Source organism: Arvicanthis niloticus, chromosome X (assembly GCF_011762505.2).
Source record: "Arvicanthis niloticus isolate mArvNil1 chromosome X, mArvNil1.pat.X, whole genome shotgun sequence".
NCBI lineage: Eukaryota > Metazoa > Chordata > Mammalia > Rodentia > Muridae > Arvicanthis > Arvicanthis niloticus.
In genome coordinates this window covers 57,316,121-57,332,102 of record NC_047679.1, presented here as the reverse complement: position 1 = coordinate 57,332,102, position 15,982 = coordinate 57,316,121, and the positions used below count along the sequence as shown (strand labels likewise).

At 40.3% G+C, this 15,982-nt stretch overlaps 1 long non-coding RNA gene and 1 pseudogene across 1 annotated transcript; both read left to right on the top strand.

Moving 5' to 3' along the window:
• The first annotated feature begins 6,075 nt into the window (after positions 1 to 6,075).
• On the top strand, positions 6,076 to 11,034 carry LOC143435496 (uncharacterized). Its single transcript, XR_013105859.1, has 3 exons — positions 6,076 to 6,367; positions 7,319 to 7,469; positions 9,545 to 11,034. It is a non-coding gene; the product is annotated as an uncharacterized LOC143435496 (long non-coding RNA).
• Positions 11,035 to 13,578: 2,544 nt separating this feature from the next.
• On the top strand, positions 13,579 to 15,575 carry LOC117694483 (small ribosomal subunit protein uS5-like; annotated as a pseudogene).
• The last annotated feature ends 407 nt before the right edge of the window (positions 15,576 to 15,982 follow it).

The window sequence follows — 15,982 nt, the reverse complement described above, 5'->3', positions numbered from 1 at the left end:
CTTCATGCCTTGTTGATTGGAACACACTTCTCTTTCTTGAATTGATTCCATCCCGTGTTGTAGCTCTCCTCAGGAGACATCAGGCAGATACAACATCTCCAATACCTTGGGGTCCCAAATGCTGAAGGCACTTCACTTTTGCAGTTTCACTTGGTAGCCTTTGTAGGCCTCCATGCAGGGTCTCCCTTGCCACACATCTGGCCTCAAATGCTGTCCTAAACCACAAAAGAAGATTCCAGAACCCCTTTATTCCTGTATCCTTCATGACACCAAAGCCAGAACCATATGGCTGATGCTGCCAAGTTCCATTGTCTGTTTAGGATGGAACCTGGACCCCCATCCTTTAATTACATTTCCATGTACTTTCCCTTGTTTATTACTCACAGTTACAGATAATTCCTTAGGCCTTTTCTTTTTACACGGTGCAGTATTAACTGGGTGGGCTCTTGTCCTGATGACTTCCTTTAGTCCAAGCCCTTGTCGTCTCTTTCAGCACAAGCCTTGGCTCCCTGGGTGTTCCTTAGTATGTGAATTGTGATTTTTCTTTTTCTGCTTTCAACACTATCTATTTTTTGGTGTATTTTGGGTTTATATGTTGGGAGGAGTTTCTTTTCTAGTCCTGTGTACTTGGAGTCTTGTGTGCTTCTTGTATCTATATGGACATATCTGTTCTTAATTTGGGGGGGGGGGGTCCTCTATGATCTTGTTGAAGATATTGCCTATCCTTTGACCTGGATTTTTCTTACTCTAGATAATTTGAAGATTTGGTCTTTTCATGAAACCCCACCATTCCTACATGTTCCTTTTGTGTTTTGAAAAAAACTGTTCATATTTGTTATTGAACAGTTCAATTCCTTTACTTTATCTTCAAGTTCTGATACTGTATCTTCAACATGATTCACTCCACATTTAAGACCATTCTCTGAGTTGTGTGGTTGGACTCTACTTAGCGTTCATCTTCTTTTCAGCTTGATTTCTCCTCAATATTTCTATCTTTTGTCTAAATCTAGGTTTCAATAATAGCATCAAAGAGGATTAACTAAAGCTGAAAAGAAGAAGGAATTGAAAAATCCATTCCTTGCCAGGCACAGCACTCAGAAGAGTAGGCCCCACACTGTGCCTGGGAAGAGCAGTAGAATTGGCTCTAGTGAGGTGGACACAAGAGAGCCAGCCCCAAGGGTGTGAGAGCTGGAGAGCTGGCTCTGGTGGCATGGAGGTGCAGGAGAGCTGGTGAGCTGACCAACACAGCTTCCACCCAGGCCCAGATCCAGGCCTTTGTGTTGGCCTACCCCAACATCCAACTCATCTCTGAACTGCTGGAGCATGAAGGTGCTGGGCTTGTCCAACAAATCCAAAACTGCAGAATCACCATGACACAGGTCAACAACAGGATATGTAAGAGGAGTTCCTGTGAGGATCCAGAATTGATAGTGTAGCAGAAGCCAGAGGTGTGTACCAGACCAATGACTCATTGCAGTGAACATTTGCAAGTAAAGAAATGTAGGTAAAAGGGTATAGTGTGTGACACATTGCAGCTTTCATGACAAGGTTTTGTCTGTTTGGTTTTTATTTTATTTAAGGGGGAAGTTGCAAGGGTGGAGGGCAAATACGAAGGGACTGGAAGATGAATGGATTTGGGGTGCATGATGTGAAATTTACAGAAAATCAATAAAAAAAAAATTTTAAAACTGGGTGGTGGTGGCACACACTTTTAACTCCAGCATTTGGGAGGCAGAGGCAGGTAGATATCTACGTTCGAGGTCATCCTGGTCTACAAAGTGAGTTCCAGGACAGTCGGGACTACACAGAGAAACCCTGTCTCAGGCACAAACAAAACCCAACCAGGACTCAAAGAAAAATGTTAGAGTAAGCAGAAGAGAGAATGTCAGAACTCAAAGATAGTAGAGTGTCTAGGCAAAATAAGCAAAGAATATGATATATACAGATAAGGTACATACAGGAAATATGAGAAATAATGAAAAGACCAAGGCTTCCAGTAATAGGATAGATGAGATTTCTAGGTCGATGGCATAGACCAGCTTTTCCAAAAGATTAAAGAAGAAAACGAACTTCCCCAAAGTAAGAGAAGGCGTAAGTATACAAATACAAGAAGCACACAGAACACCAGGTTGACAAGACTAGAAAAGAAACATCTCACAGCATATCAAAGTTAAAACACTAAATATACAAAACAAAAATAAAGGGTATTGAAAGCTTCAGGAGAAAATAATGTGGAAGGAGAAGAACTCTTAGGCCTCAATCTTGGACAAAAACTACAGGAAATTAAGGAGTGCTCTGAGTAGGAGAAACAGTCTTCCCCAAGGAAGAGCACACCAATTAGTTATCTGATACCAAATGGCCAGCTCTGAAAACATGCATATAAGTAAAATTATATGGACTGAGCAGGATATCTATATATGTGTGTATATATGTGTGTATATGTGCGTGTGTATATATGTATATGTATGTATGTGACAACAAAGAAAAAGAGGCTATGAATTAATGACAGCAATAAAGTACATGGCAGGCATCGGATGGAGGAAAGGGAGGGGGAGAAATTATATAATTATATTATAATCTCAAAAAATTATAAAAACATAGTGTGCCCTATTAAATCTCTTGACTTTCCTCAAAGCCAGCATAACAAATCAAGATTCTGAAGGTTCTGTTTTGTGTATTTTTGTATATAAAATTAATAAATGCCTTGATTATCTTTTTAAAACTTAAAAGCTACCCCCAAAGCTACTCATTATTGAGAGGTATGTTTCAATTGCAGCCATTGTGATATTGGCAGGCTTGTTTCTTTTTCTTTTCTTAGTCACAGTTTGTGTTTCAGTAATTACAGCTTCATTTGTCTTTTTTTCTGTTGTGCAGAGCCCACCAAAGATGGTCAGTTTGACACAGTTTATAACCGAGTCTTTATTCCAGATGACTGAGATCACACCCAAGAATTTGGAGACCCAGGTGTGGCCCTGAGTGTCCAGAGCACAGGACTTTTAAGGTAAAAATCAAGTCAGGATATCCCTCCCTCGGCAGCTGCAGTGGGCTTCCCAGAAGCAAGCAATTTAACAGAAACTAAGATAATTGTAGCTGGAGGGATTTCTGCACAAACAGGCTAAGATAAGTAGCTAAGATATCTTGACCTTTGGTTTCTAGAGTGGAGTTTGGTAATTTTCCATGGGATTCTTTAGGAGATCAAATTCTAGTTAAACCTGAAATGACGTCAGCAGTAGCAAAGGGTGGAGGACCTCTGCACTGTCTTGTACGTCACATTTCTACAGGCCCTTGGCTATACCTTTTTCTCTCTTTTGTTCAATCTGTTGCTTCCTGTATTAAGTTTGGTCTTATGGATATGAATTATTTTAGCCTCTTTAGATCACAGGAAGTTTTTTTTTTTCTTTTTCCACTATGGCAGGTACTTTTGCTTGGTTCAGTAGTCTAGGTTGATAGTCATGGTCATTTAGAACTTGAAGTGCATTATTCCAGGATCTGCTGGCTTTCAAAATTTCTGATGGAAAATCAATTGTTATTCTGATAAGTTTTCCTTTACATGTGATTTGTGGATTTTTTGTGCAGCTTTTAATTCTTTCTTTCTTTCTTTCTTTTTTTTCTGATTTTGACTCTGTGTACTTCCTGTATCTATATGGCCATGCCTTTCCTTATGCAGGGCAAGTTTTCTTCTAAGATCTTGTTGAAGGTCTGGTCTATGCCATTGACTTGGATTCTTCTCCTTCATCCATACCTATAATTTGTTTATCACTTTAGGGGTGGTGGAACCTTGGAAAGGGGAAACAATAAATGAGGTAGACTAAAGTCTCATACAATAGGCCACTTTATTCAGCGCATCAGACAACTTATACTCTGAAGTTTAAGAGGAGTCACATGAATAAAGTGTACAATCATAAGAACAAGCCACATGTGACAGACAAGCCACACATGGCAAATGCATAGTTTTCCTTAGAGTCATATTAACAAACAGTAATATCACATTGTAATGAATAATCTGAAGTAAGCTCATTCTTATCCACCACACCTGGAAGAAGCACAAAAGCATAATCCAAGAACAAAATTTTTTTAAGAAACTGAGATCACAAGACTCTAGTCAGCCGGGCGGTGGTGTCGCATGCCTTTAATCCCAGCACTTGGGAGGCAGAGGCAGGAGGATTTCTGAGTTCGAGGCCAGCCTGGTCTACAGAGTGAGTTCCAGGACAGCCAGAACTACACAGAGAAACCCTGTCTCAAAAAACCAAAAAAAAAAAAAAAAAAAAAAAAAGACTCTTGTCTTGGTTTCTTGGAGTGTTTTTATAAGCACTCAGAAATCTCACATGACTCATTCTTTGGACCATGTTCTGATAATTCAAATATTTGGTCTTTTTAAATATTTTATTTACTTATTTTATATATATGACGAGTATACTGTAGCTGTCTTCAGAAGACACCAGATCTCATTACAGATGGTTGTGAGTCACCATGTGGTTGCTGAGAATTGAACTCAGGACCTCTGGAAGAACAAGCAGTGCTCTTAACTGCTGAGCCATCTCTCCAGCCCCCAAATATTTGGTCTTTTTGTGGTGTCCTACATTTCCTGTATGTTCTCTTACCATGCTTTAATTTTTTGTATTCTGTGATAAAATTCATGATTCTTCTTTTAAATTCTGTGTCCTGGGGTTCATCTTGGTAATTTTTATTAAAGAACTTTTCTATAGGACGAGGGGAATTGGCTCAAGACATTCTGTCTTGTACATTCATATTTGTCTTGTTTGCAATTTGACCTGATCATATAGACTTCCTTCTTTGATTATGTGCCTGATGTGAGATTCTAACCATGATGCCTTAGATTTGACCAGTGCAGGAGTCGCATGACAGGGGTTAGGCTAGATAAAACTAGTGCATAGGTTGCTTGATTGGATCTACAGCAGGCACAGCTGCTGTGCAAGCCTTTGGGACTGTATAGGCCTGTGGGTGCGGAAGTTGCAATAGGGTAGAGGGAAGGGAGAGAAACAGGAATAGGGAAAAGGGACCATCAGGCAGAGCCAGTTTGTAGGTCATGGGTCTGAAGTTAGGCCTGTGAGTGTGGAGATGGTGGGGCTATAGTCAGATTATTTAGCAGCTCTTGTGAACACATAGGCACTGATTGAGCCCATTCTCTGCCTTTTTGAAGACCGAGAAGCTGCAGAAGCCCTGGTTGTTTCCCTCCATCTTCCCCCCATGTTGTTACTTTCAGTTTTTGCTAATAGTATCTTTGATATTCAGTGCTTTAAAAGTAATTGTCTAGCATACATTATCTACTAGCCTAGTTTAGGCTCTACTGCCTGCTAAAATAATGCCAGTTTTAAAACCAGACCATGGGATCTATGGCAGCATACCATTGTAATTCTAGCACTTGGAAATTGAAGGAGGAGGATTGCAAATTTAGGGCAGTCTAAGGCTACATAATAAAGATTCCATCTTAGTAAATCAACAAAAAAGTGTAAATTTTGATCCTGGAAACTTGAGTGATGGAATTCCCAACTGACGCCTTTGTGGATGACTCGAATATCTACCCACAAGAGTTCTATAGGGAACATCCTATGGTGTAAAGCAGACACTCTTTCCATTCACCACCCCAAGACAAATTCATCTTACTACTATTCAAAGGAGAACTTTCAGAGTGGCCTTGAATGAGAGAGGGAGCCAGAGAGATGGAACTTGGTTGATAAATGAGCCATATCTTGAAATGTATTGGATACTTGTGTGTTAGCTATTGGGTCTTTTCACAGCCATTTATTAAATACTCATAATAATATGGAGGCAATTGAATATTAGCACTCTATAAGTAAAATAAAATTAAAGGTTAACTAAAGTGTCTCCCTGCAATTATTGATCTTGAAAAAACATTTGAGACCTAAGCATGGTGGTTTAATCTCAGCACTTGAAACACTGGAGTCAAGAGGATCAAGAAGAGTTCAAGGTCATCTTTGGTTACATAATAAACTACATGAGACTTTGTCTCAAAAAACAAATGCAAAAACAAACAAATATTTGGAATCTAAGTTCCCAGCACTATCATGGGTGCAGAGAGACAGAGACCTTTGCCTTCAACAGAAGGTATTTCTAGTGCAGCAAATGAGATCGTACAATTGTAAGTACAAACTCAGACAATGAGGAAGGAAAATAAAGTAGGATATTACTGTGACTGAGATGGGTCCTTTTTGAGCTGACATAAATTGATATCTAACCGAATTCAAGAAGACAAGACTTCTATGCCTCTGGGAATGAGCTTGGATCCTTAATTGGAAGGAAGAAAGAGGAGTGGACTGAAGAGGAAAATCAATAAAATCTAAAGCAAGGGGGAAGTTTGTGAGGTTTCACAGGTCAAGGAGAGGAGGTAAGAGTTTATTCTGAAACGAGGTGTTTCGAAAGCCTAAAACATGGATGGGACCAGAGAGGTCCAACTTTAGGAACTACTGAATTGCAAATTAGGGTTAGAAGACACAAAAGCCGCCGGATGACGCTGTGGAAAAAGCACTGCCTCTCCCTTAGCTGTCCTTTTCTCTGTCCAGGTGGAAGCGGAGAGGATGGCTGCAGGGCTCCTGGATGGAGACCCAGTGCCCTAGGCCTTTAATTTCTTTTCCCAGGGTTCTTTGCTTTCCGAAGGAAGTTGGTTCGTGTGATTCATGTGCACAAAATCACGGTTATTTGTTCTTTTAGTCTAATATGATATTCTCAGGTCAAAGGACCATTATCACAATAAAAATTAAACAAGCTTCTCACTAGCAGGAAATATTTGCTTTGTTTTTTCTTATTGTACCTCTAGGGGGCAGGCTTGCCTAGCTAAGAAACCAAAGTGTTGGCTGGGCTCTTTTTTGCCTATTCCCCTATTATTTATTGAGAATAACTAGAGTGAAATAAAATAGTATTTTGTACGATTATATAGACATTCTTTATAGAATCATTGTCTTCTTAAATTTATAAGTGCAATTTTTGAAGTGATTTTCAGATCATTTAGATTTTCTATAGTATAGAATAGAATCTATACAGTATTGCATTTAATATTAACGAGTACATTTCAGACAGTGTCACTAGTTGCATAAAACCTTTAAGAGGGATTTATTTTAGGATTCAACATTTGGTTTAAGTTCCTCATATCAAACAGGACAAAGTCTTAGAAACCATCCATGTATCATAATCTATTAGAAGAAAAATTCCGCATTAATAAAATTGTTGTTACAGTCAAACGAGTATAGCCATTTCATTACTAAGACAGATGGTAATTGACATAAGCCAGAGAGAACTATAATTTTAGCATATTAAGTACATTTTGGTTGTTATTTTAAAGACAGGGTTTCTCTGTGTGGTGCTTGCTGTCCTGGAACTCATTCTGTAGACCAAGCTGGCCTCAAACTCAGAGATCTGCCTGCCTCCGCATCCAGAGTGCTGGGATTAAAGGCGTGTGTCATTATTCCCACAATGAAGTACAATTTAAAGAAGTAGGTAATATATTACTAAGACAAATTTTGTCCTGGTCAGCTATTTGATTTACTCTTTTTAAAAACAGTATTTTATTAATTGAGAATTCCACATGTTATATTTTTATTATAGTCACTGTTTTTCCCCCAGATCCTCCTAGATCCACCCCTACCTCCCCTTATGTTCCCTGCCTATTCACCTTCATGTTCTCACTCTTAAAAACCTTGGAGTCCTGCTCGTCTTGGCCAACTACTGTTGGATATGGAGGCTGCCCTGGTATAGTTGAACTACTGGAGGTCACGTCATTAAACAAAGCAGACTCTCTCCCCAGCAGTTATCAAATGCCAATAGTTTTTATCTAGGAATGAGACCTCAGGCCACCTCTCCCCATCTCTATGCTAGGATTTGTCTGGCTTGAGCTTGGGCAGGTCTTCTGTGTACTATCACAATCTCTGTGAGTTAATATGTGTATCTGCCTTGTTCTGTCCAGCCCCCCCCTCCCCAATTTAAGTCATCTACCACATCTGGTTCTTATCTTTGCATCCTTCTTCTGCAATGATCCCTGAGCCTTGAGGGGATAGATGTAATATAGAAATCCTATTTAATGAGCATTTGTAAGTCTCTTATTCTCTGCATCTTGACCAGTTGTGGCTTTCTATGTTTATTGCTATCTACTACAAGAAGAAGCTTCTTGATGGGAGTTGAGAGATACTCTGATCCATTAGAAGTTGTTTTAATGCTATTCTCACCAGAATAATAATAGTAGTAAGTTTTCCCTTAGGACTCTTGACTTATCTAACTACATGTTCTTGGCTTCATCAACAGCTAGGTATGGGTTCCCTCTCACGTAGCAGATATTAAATTTAATCAGAAAGTGGTTGAATACCCCTATAGCATTCTTGTTAGTATTTCATCAGTGGGCATATCTTGCCAAGAAGGTCATTATTGTAGCTCTCAGATGTATAAATTGAGGACATGACCATTCCAAGGTATGGTTAAGGGGAATGTTTTTATTGTAGATATTGTTAGTATTCTGTCTAAACTCCACCTCCACAGTTACCTGGCAACAGCTAGGTATGCTCCTCCCCACAGTTACCTGGCAACTGCCAGGTAGGCCAATCCACTATAAAAGGGGCTGCTTGCCCCCTCCTCACTCTCTTATTCTCTTACTCTCTTACTCTCTCTCTTACCCTCTTGCCTCTCTGTCCTCTCCCCCACCTTCCTCTCTCTCCACGTGGTCATGGCCAGCCTCCACTTCTCTTCTCTCTTATCTCTTCCACCTTCCTCTCCCCACCTTTGCCCTTTCCCCTGAATAAACCTCCTCCCCCTTGGAACCGCGTGGTCTGGAGTGGTCTGTTCTGAACTGCGGTCGGACTTCTTAAAACAACTAACAGTTGTTATTTTAAAACATCAGTTTTTTAAAACGAGAGTTGAATCTAAGTTACATACACAGTATGTTGTAGTAGATCAATTTTTCTAAATAAGAGTTAAATCAAAGTTATATATACAGTATGCTGCTGTAGTAATAAGAATATATAAGACATATCTCCTTGTTGTTTTGATGCACCATATGTAAAAACATCAAAAGAAATCTCTATAGGATTTTTAGACGCAATTTTAGCTAACACCCATGGGGTATCTTCAAAAAGAATCTTAAAAAGGAATCTCTTTTATAGTTATTCTCTATAGATCCTGTGTAACATGCTAATGCAATTTACCAATTATTATTGGTGTGGACCAAATAGTCAATGTGAATTTTATTTAGTAGCACAATTATTTATATAGGCTCTTTACCAGTAAGTTGTTTAATATGTGTCCTTCCCATCATTATTAAGTCTACAATTTCTTGTAAATAAGGAATTACAGATTATTGTGGAAAACTATGACATAATAAATTTCTATTATACCATTACCATGTTGATATATAATTCCAGAAAGAAACGAAAAGGAAGAAAGGGTAAGTAATTGATAAGGAAATAGGCGATTAATTCTTTGCACTACAACTTTAGCAGCAGCCCTATTTAATAAAATAATAACCCTTTCGGCTTCAACTGTTACATCTCTTGTACAATTCTGTCTTTTTTTTTTTTTTCAGGAGCTGAGGACCGAACCCAGGGCCTTGCACTTGCTAGGCAAGCCCTCTACACCTGAACTAAATCCTCAACCCCTCTCTTGTAGAATTTAACCAAGGGTCTCCAGAAAGCAACAAAAAGAAAAGAGTCAAATTCTTACTGGTGATATACAGATGAGGTCGTACCCAATTGAAACAACCCAAAATTACATTTTTTCTTTCAACTTATTTACCCTGAATTATTTAAATATTGGTTAGATGAGAAGGAAAGGAGAATGTCCTCCATAGACTAGATAATAAGTACCTCAGTAAAATTAATCAGCACAGATTTAGGTATTTTATGTCCTAGTTGCAATTGTTCTTGTACTAGAAGTTGAGCCTGTTTTAACTTTTCCCTATGAAGGGACCATTGGTGAATCTATATTGAGTTATTCATGCTGTAAGGGAAAGTGAACAAACAATTAAAAAAAAAAAAAAAAAAAAACCCTAAGCTCTAGGGCAGTTGTGCTCTAGCATTCCTGGTGGTGGCAGAGGTCCAGCTGCCATTTCTTGGAACTAGGGTGCTGTGTTAGACTGATTTCTACATTTGGCCAACCCCAGGTGGTAGAAAGAGCCTGGGGCCACTTGTAGTGGGAGGACTAAATTTCAGCCAGATTTCTTGGAAGAGAAATCAGTGGCAGAGTCTATTAAGCCTGTTCTGCCAAAATCTACCAAGATGTGTATGGAAGAAAAGCTCTCTCGCTCTCTCTCTCTCTCTCTCTCTCTCTCTCTCTCTCTCTCTCTCTCTCTCTCTCTCTCTCTCTCGTGTGTGTGTGTGTGTGTGTGTGTGTGTGTGTGTGTGTGTGTGTGTGAGCCTCTTTGCAAATAAATGCTACAGTTAGCAGTTCCTACAGAGCTGTGGTACCACTGAACCACAATGATCAGCATGGCAAAGCATTCCTAAGGATGTAATAGTGGCACTCATATCTTGGCATCCACCAGCAGTTTTCTAATTGTACAAAGAACTACTCAACAGGAGGAAAATCATACCTGGTTCTGAAAATCTAGTCGACTGCCCAGGGCTAGTGTCATAGATCTTTGTGAAGAGCTTTTGGTACCGTTTATAGAAAATTGGCAAGTACTTGTCACTGGGCTCAAGGAGGTAGGATCAGATAAGAGCATTTGCATTTGGGCTAATGCAAGGATCAAGGTAAACACAGCCACTGAATATGTGACTTCCCTTTTGTCTGGGTAATCCTGATAAGCCCCCAGACCCAGTGATCCAGACTTTGTTTATTGCTTTGTTTGATTACTACCTGGTGTGATCTCTTTGTTCTTTGCCTTGCTTGATTACTTTGCCTTTAAGAACTGACCTTATTCTCTGCAAGTACCTAGAATGGTATAAAAGCAGACTGGGAAAAAATAAACCGGCTTCAGCTTCAACACTGGCTAAAGTCATGTTATAATGCTGTCTAATTGTCTTTTTTTTTCAATCCTTACTCCCTTCCTTGAGTCAACCCTGTTGACTGACTGAGCTGGCTTGGTCAGATCTTAGGAGAGAACCTACTACTGCCACTTTTCTGGCTGAACACGATTCTTCCTAATCACATTCTAAATACTTATCTTTGTACCCACAGATAAGAGTAGTTCTCACTCCTCATCAATGAAGCCTCTCTTTGGAGTAGATGAAGACCAATGTAGAAAACCACAACTAGTCAAAATACAACAACAACAACAATAACAACAAAACTGAAAATGCCCCAGTGCAAAACTGATAATGCCCCAGTGCCAAGCCCCAATGAATACAACATAACTCCTGAAACTAAGTGTCAGGTCCAAAGGAAATGCCAATTCCCCAAACACAGCCCAAATACCCAGAAATAGGTTCAATCTGGACTACAGGAGGATTTCTGGTGGTTATATAAAAGCCAACATTATTCACAACTCGTGAAACTGATTCTCATTTGCCAAAAGGAGTAATTTCCCTTACCTTTGGCAGAAGGGACAACTGGCTACCTGTGCTACCTATCAGCGTATCAAAGTTCATGCTGGCCTCTAGGCTCCGTCAGCACCTCAAGTACCTATTATACACTTCAGAGTCCATGCTAGCATCCTACTCCTTCTCTTCTCCTCCCCTACCCTAAACTCCCTTCAGCTCACAGACTTCTCTCCTGCCAGCTACTTATTCTCCTTATAACCCTGGTATTCTTGCTATTTTTATCTCTCGTCTCTGCTCCTGCTTTTCTCACTATATTGTCTCCATTCCCCACCCCCTCGCTATACTCCCCTCTTTCGTGGATGTTTATGTTTCATGTTTATGTCCAGTTTATCTCTCTGCTCTGGACTTTTCCAGATGCCATCATATCTACAATAAAAACATCCAGATGCCATCATATCTGTTAGTATTCTGTCTAAACTCCACCTCCACAGTTACCTGGCAACAGCCAGGTATGCTCCTCCCCACAGTTACCTGGCAACAGCCAGGTATGCTCCTCCCCACAGTTACCTGGCAACTGCCAGGTAGGCCGATCCACTATAAAAGGGGCTGTTTGCCCCCTCCTCACTCTCTTGCTCTCTTACTCTCTTACTCTCTCTCTCTTACCCTCTTGCCTCTCTGTCCTCTCCCCCACCTTCCTCTCTCTCCACGTGGTCATGGCCGGCCTCCACTTCTCTTCTCTCTTATCTCTTCCACCTTCCTCTCCTCACCTTTGCCCTATCCCCTGAATAAACCTCCTCCCCCTTGGAACCAACCGCGTGGTCTGGCGTGGTCTGTTCTGAGCTGCAGTCGGACTTCTTAAAACAACTAACAACAACCATGTGGTTTGCCTCCATCTTGGATGATGACCTCATCAGGATGAAAGCAACCATGTGGCTGGCAACTACCTTACTAAGGTTAAACGATACATGCCATGTAACTTCATCACCATCTTGATCAAAATAACTGTGTGATATAAATCAACTAAAGTAGCACCTATAAGACTACATAATCTCACTGAGCCCTCTGCTTATTATTGTATTTCCTTTTTAGACTAGAGAGGCAACAGAAGGTCTTTGAGATATTTTGAATTAGGATGAATTTTTGTATGATGATAAATTGCTAAGATCATAAAGATATACTCAGATTAACAAGAACTGACTTAGAGATATATGTCTAACCACTTATGTCTTTGCTAACTGTGTTAAACACCAGGCCTCTAGAAAAATTTAATATTAACACATGCAAGTTAATGGTCAATCACCTTATAAATGTTCAAATTCTTTAATGTGCTCAGAACTATGCTTGTATTAATGCTAAATACAAATGTAATTCATTTACAAGGACAAGCCTTGGCATTCTATGGATGCTGTCAAAATTAAGCCTGAAGCAAAAAACTAAAACCAAATTAAAGTTTATTCAAAATTAGGTATACTTAATAGATGGTCCTTAAACCCCTAGTGGATCTTCTGAATTTGGCATTTAACATGTTTAATGAAAAAGGCTTCCAGTTATAAAAAGAACTGTCAGCTCCTAGTGGTGTTTCTTTGTCATTTCAATTGATATAGAGGCCATTTGGATTATACTTCCTGCTCTAATTTATACTTCTCAGATCTCTGATAATGTTGATGGCTACCTTTATCAGTTTAACAACAACAAAAACCCAACTCCTCCCTAGCAAGGCTGCAGCTTCCTGGTTTGTCCATCTCATATGTAAAATCCAGATGAATAAAGTCCCACATAGCTCCTGATCTTATACATCCTCCCAGGACAGCTTTCCAGAGACCAAAAGACTACATTTGGAGGAAGATGGCCAATCCATCAAAAGAAGATGCCTGAAGAAGAAGAGTGAGCTGATAACTTTGGGAGATATCAAGACTCTGACTCACCAAGCTGAGACTTTGGGGAATCAACTAGGACAGTGTCCTCCTGGACCCCAAAATGATGCTGTCATGTTTACTGACTACTGACTGTATTACATGTTAACTTTCAGCTTGTCAATGCAGACTCTAAATGCCTTTTGTCAGGGGGGATAACAGGTACACCTGAAATAGGAGACAATATGATGTTGTTTTGCCATGCTAAGTATTAGTTTTTATCCTTTAGCACCAGTTACAAAAGATAGTATACAAATATTTAATCATATCAACGGGAAATACTATGCTTGGACTAATCTAACTGATCAATCCAAACACAGTAATATGGGTGTTAGCATAAGTAAGTACTCTTTAAAAAGTTCTGATAGTGGAAAGTATAGTTAAATGAAGATGAAAAAAGGAATATTTGATGCATTGCTTACCAAAGTTGATATCATTGTACCTAGAATAATACTATCCATTGCCAATACTTTAGAAAATAACTTCTACTAGACAAGATCAGGCACATTCAGGGTGATATGGCCATAGATTCAGGGTGAGCAGCCAAAGTACATGGCTTGAACCTGAAAATGGATCCCCAGACATAGCTATTAAATTAACAGGCTGGCAAGCCAAGGATGGGTAAGATTCTGCACAGAGGCTTACCAACTTAAGACAGAAGTGCATTGCTTTTGATATTGCATATTCCATGACAGGTACAAAAGGTATTCTTGGCATAATGACCTAAGACAGGCTCAGCCTTGTTTATGAAATAAAAAAGGGGGAGAGGCAGAGAGCCTGTGGGGCTGCTTGGCAAGAATCTGACGTGGGACAAAGACAAGGAAATGGGCTGCTTGACAGAAATATGACATTGGCCAAGGACAAAAAAGTAGGCTTTAGGCCAGAATCTGACATTAGGTTGGAACAAAGAAGTAATTTCAGGCAAGAATCTACATCTTAAGCTAGAACAAGAAAGTAGGCTTCAGACATGAAAATGACTTTGGGCTAGGACAAAGAAGTAGGCTCAGAAATTTTGGTCACCCTGATAAGCCCTTAGAAACAGTTATCACAGGAGTGTTCACAGAATTTCATTTATTACCTTGCTTGTTCTTTGACTGTTTGTGTTTATTGTCTTGCTTATTCCTTGACTATTTGCATCTGTTGCTAGTTCCTCAACCTAGAACTGACCTTAATCCTTGCATGTAATTAAAATGGTATAAAAGCAAAAAGGAGGAGGGGAAATGGGATAGGGGGTTTCTAGGGAGTGGAAATGGATAAAGGGGAAGGCATCTGAAATGTAAATAAATAAAATATCCAATTAAAAAGGTAGAATTACTACAAAAAAGAAAAGGAAAATAAGTTCTGGCTTCTTTGGGAAAACACCAAATGGTGGATGACGCAGTGCAGGGGGAGGGCCTGGAGGACCCAAGGGCCCAGGATTTTAGGAGGGTGCTGCGGTTTCTGCAGAGGATTCAGCAGCGGTCTTAGGGGTAGTGGTTGTGGTCGAGGCCATTGGACTTGTGGAGGTAAAGCAGAAGACAAGGAGTGGATCCTGCTCACCAAGCTGGGCTGCCTGGGTAAGCACATGAAATCAAGTCCTTGGAGATCTACCTGTTTTCCCTGCCCATTAAGGAGTCTGAGATTATTGACTTTTTCCTGGTTGCATCCCTAAAAGATGAGGTTCTGAAAATCATGCCAGCGCAGAAGCAGAGTCGGGCTAGCCAGCAGACCAGGTTCAAGGCTTTCGTTGCTATTGGGGACTACAATGGTCAAGTTGGTCTTGGTGTTGAATGCTTCAAGGAGGTTGCCACTGCCATCTTGAGGGGTCATCATCTTGGCCAAGCTCTCCATCGTCCCTGTGAGGAGAGGCTGCTGGGGGAACAAGGTTGTCAAGCCCTGAACTATTCCGTGCAAGATGACAGGCCACTGTGGCTCTTTGCTGGTGCATCTCATCTCTGCCCCCAGAGGCACTGGCATTGTCTCTGCTCCTGTGCCCAAGAAGCTCCTGGTGATGGATGGTATAGACGACTGCTACACCTCAGCCAGGGGCTGCACTGCCACCCTGGGAAACTGCAAGGCCACCTTTGATGCCATCTCCAAGACCTACAGCTGCCTGACCCCCGACATCTGGAAAGAGACTGTGTTCATCAAGTCTCTTTCTCAGGAATTCACTGACCATCTTGTGAAGACCCACACCAGAGTCTCTGCTCAGAGGACCCAGGCTCCAGCTGTGGCTACCACATAAGGGTTTTTATACAAGAAAAATAAATGGATTAAGTCTGTTTTTTAAAAAAGTAAATAACCTCTGGCTTCATTTGGCACATGGCAGTCAACAAGAACAATCTTTTCATGTTAGAGGAGACCTGTCTATTCCTGGGGTTTTAAAAATAAATTTATGCCAGGTAGTGGTGGTGCATGCCTTTAACACACAGTACTCGGGAGGCAGAGGCAGGCAGATCTCACTGAGTTTGAGGCCAGTCTGGTCTATAGATCAAGTTCCAGGACGGCCAGGGCTACAGAGAGAAACCCTGTCTTGGAAAAATAAAATATATTTATTTGGCATAGGAGTCACTTATAAGCACTATGCACAAATAATGGGACAAAATAGAATCTCCCTTCACCTCGATCTTCATGTGGATGGTGTTTTCTTTT